Source organism: Myxine glutinosa, chromosome 4 (genome assembly GCF_964187855.1).
Source record: "Myxine glutinosa chromosome 4, kmMyxGlut1.1, whole genome shotgun sequence".
Classification (NCBI taxonomy): Eukaryota; Metazoa; Chordata; class Myxini; order Myxiniformes; family Myxinidae; genus Myxine; species Myxine glutinosa.
In genome coordinates, this window is record NC_136264.1 from 102,622,418 (window position 1) to 102,626,409 (window position 3,992).

The window sequence follows — 3,992 nt, forward strand, 5'->3', positions numbered from 1 at the left end:
GTTTACCTTTTGCCAAGCCCAGGTATGCTTGGACCAGGGTGGGAATTATACATTCATTTTATTATTGACAAATGGTACGAATATTATTATTGTTGTTAATATTATTACTATTAATAAATGCCTTGTTACAATGTTATCATTGTTTTTGTTATTACTCTTGCCTGAGGAGAGTGGATGTAATTCGCAGGATGTAACCTGCGAATGGTTCGACGGATGTGCGGAATATCGTTGAGAGAGAGGAAGACAAATGATGAATTGCGAAAGATGATGGGAATAGAGCCTGTGATGGATGCTGTGAAGAGAAACAGGTTGAGATGGTTTGTTCATGTGTTGAGGAAGGATGAAAGTGACTGGTTGAAAAGAGTGATGGAAATGAATGTAGAAGGAAGTAGAGGATGGGGAAGACCGAGAAAGACTTGGCTAAAGATGGTCGAAGAAGAAATGCGGGCAAGGGGGTTAACAAGGGGAGATGCAGAAAATAGGGCAAAATGGAGAATATTGTCAGGGGACCGCAAGGCTAACCCCCGCTCTAGCAGGGAAAATGGCCTTTAAAATGCATGTTGTTGTTTGTTGTCTCGCCTGAGGAGAGTGTATTGCATTTGAGTCGGTTTGTCTTTGTTTGTTTGTCCGCACAGAATAAATATGATTTTTCTCTGCAACCCTTGGTCGGGTTGACAGGAAATTTTGACCATAGGTGCATCTCCATCTGTGGAATTTTTTAATGATAATTATGACGTCATAGATCACGTGGTTCGGCCGCCATCTTGGAAAAATCGAAAAACGTTGCACCGCCATATCTCCGAAAACGCTGAATAGAAAAAATTGAGACATGGCTCATTGTAAAGAACTCTCCATGGGGAATAAAATATGTTAATGATGTCATAGGTGCCTCCATTATGACGTCATAATTCGACAAGTACAAAACTTCATCCTATCAAGATGAAATTTCTTGAGGGTTTGTCTGCATAAACTGGTGGAGAAAAAAAAAATGATGACGTCATCGGTCACGTGGTTCGTCCGCCATATTTGTTTTAACACAAAAGCTTTAAAAACCACTGAAAATACATCCTGGTGAGGGTTTGCAAACTCTGCTCTTTCTTGTTTATTTTGTAATAGGAATACCATGTCATGGAAAGACCTATTAACCTGCTCTATACACCTTAACATGGCACGTGTTTAGAAACAGGAATTCTTCCGGATTATTTGTAGTTAATTAGCCGGATCATCTCAGGAGATCATATCTAAACCTATTCTCATTTTTAACAGGTTCCAGGGCTCTGCTGCTGAGCCCACTGGGGAAGCTTAAGCTCTTTCATATGGCCCCTCAATAGGAATTTCTGGCAATGTCAGTGCCTGCAGGGGGCGATATTTTTGACATCGCCCCGAGTGGCACAAACCATCACTACGCCACTGGGTGTGGTGGCAAAGCGCACCTGCCGTCCTGCTGTTCCCCCCAAATGGGCGGCGGCGTGGCTGGTCCTGGCCCAAGTTCCCGACTTTTATAAGAAGGCCAACACATACCCACTGCGTCTGACCACTAGGCGTGCGTCTTGCACATTCAGTTTCTCGACACCAGCTGCAATATGAGGGAGATGCCGACGGCACGTAGCCGCGATGAGGGAACAACCCCGATCACGGTCGCTAAGCTGCAGACCATGGAACAACGACTAAATGCGACCTTGTGGTTGTGGCCGGCCGTTGAACAGCTGGTTCAATCTGGTTCACTCACTAAAACTAGGCCGGCACACTAGGTAGAGAGCATACCTCCACCAGGCTGAACAGTTTACGTTCTGGACTTAAACCAAAATCGAATCAGCTTGTTCTTGTCACCTACCCAGCTCATCCACAACTTTTTGAAATATCGTTTCTGGCCTTGTGTCTTAATGGTGAGAATCATTAAAAAAAAAAATTATCGTATCTGAATGAATTTTCACCAAAATCGAATCAATTCGTCCTTGTCACAAACCCAACCTGTCCACCAAGTTTCGTCCAAATCCATCCATAATTTTTTGAGACATCCTGGTTAAATATCGTTTATGGTCCAATCACCCAATGGTGAAGAATCATTAAAAATTGTAGTATCTGGATCAGGATATTCACCAAAATCGAATCATTTCTTCCTCAGCACATGCCCACCCTGCACACCAAATTGTCCGAATCCGTCCACAAATTTTTCAGATATCCTGTGTAGAGACAGAGGTGAGAACATAACGTCCATTCACCTTTGGTGGTGGAGGTACAAAGGAAGAAATGGAAATCTGTAATTTCTTTGCTTATTTAGAATATCTCAGCACGGGTGTTGTTTCTTCTTTTGTGTGCACAGTCTCACAAGGCTGCGAGTTGCGTCATCGCCCGGGGGGTTGTGCCTGTGCTGCTGATGCTCCCTGTAGGTTGGGGCAGGAATGTGGAATATGGCCAGGGTGCTCGCGTTGTCTTCGTGGAGGACACCGTGGGTGTCTTTAATGTCCAGCAATTAATGTCGGCGGACAGGATGCCCGTTCAACGTCTATCAGAGGGAAAGCACACTGATGAATCGCATTACCTGTGAAACTTTGTAGTTGGGTCAGGATGAGAGGTGAGTGTGCATACTTCTCGAGTCTGGACCATCCTGCAAGTGCCTCTTTATTGGTGTAGAACATTCTGGGTGTCCCGTGAGCCTTTTTACAATCAATGAAATTTGTCCCTTTTTGTCCCCCGTCGCACCGCGGAGCGAAAGGGGGATTATGGTTTTCCCCTCCTTCCGTGTGTCCGTCCGTCCGTGCGGGCGGGTATGCGTACGTGCGTAAGCGAAGGACCGCATTCAAATTTGGTGTGTGGGTGCAACCCACGTCAAAATCCAAGATGACCGCCGCCATGTATGTCTGAACCTTGTGAGCGGAATATCTCGAAAAATAAGCGAAATACCAACTTCTAATCTGGTGTGTGGGTGTATCTAGGCATAAGGAAGAACGCTATTGAAAATTGGGTCGCCACGTCAAAATCCAAGATGGCCGCCACAATATATATGTCTGAACCTCGTGAGCGAAATATCTTCAAAAATAAATGAACTACGACCTTCTACTCTGGTGTGTGGGTGTATCGACGCATAAGGGAGAACGCTATTGAAAATTGGGTCGCCACGTCAAAATCCAAGATGGCCGCCTTGCGATGGCCGCCAGTTGTAAAAGCAAATCTTGAGGTTTCTCCTTTATGATCTTTTCTTTGTTTTCCAGGTCCCCCCAAAGGGGGTGCACCGTTCCCGGAGGTACTGCAATACCGGGTCGATACGTGGAGCGGACGGAGCAAGCCCCTAATCCAACTCCCGATACCAAAAATCCATTTAATAGACTAGTCCCGCATTGCGGAACATATCAGCTATTAAACTGATAAGAACAGATACTACGACGATTTTTTATTAAAATGAAAACCAGCAAACAAGTGTCAACCATCAAAGCAAGTCACAAATGCTCAATTGAAGATCCTCCACAACAATTACAACATATTCCGTAAATCCACATAAAGAAACATCTCTCTCTTAAACAAGGCAAGAACATAATTCATAGAAAAATGATGCATCCCATAACATGCTGAGACCCTCGCCTTCCACAAGGCCATTTTCAAACAATTCAATATTTTCCAGAACACGATTTGTTTCGGTTTACATTGATTGCCAAACGGACCGTACAAAATCATTTCCCAACTTAAAGTAAACTTAACCTTTAACTTGCACAAAAACTTACACAAAACCTCATTCCAAACTAAGGAAGCAAAAACACAATCCCACCAAAAATGCCGAACTGACTCCGATTCTTGACATCCAATATATGGGCATTTATTGGTGGAGACATGACCTCGTACTGCTTGCACAGCCCTACATGGCAACAATTGGCACACAGATAACCAGGCAAGGTCACTTTGAGCTCCAGTAAGGGCCTGGGACGAAACATTCCGCCACACCGCCAAAGTTCTTTCCCTTTGAAGACCACCTATCGGTAACACCTCTTGTACTTTCT

General features: G+C 44.4%; 1 non-coding gene across 1 annotated transcript; it reads right to left on the bottom strand.

Annotated features, from left to right (window-relative positions):
* Nucleotides 1-3,222: 3,222 nt before the first annotated feature.
* LOC137416747 (U2 spliceosomal RNA) lies at nt 3,223-3,411 on the bottom strand. Its single transcript, XR_010982333.2, has one exon. It is a non-coding gene; the product is annotated as a U2 spliceosomal RNA (small nuclear RNA).
* Between the last annotated feature and the right edge of the window lie 581 nt (nt 3,412-3,992).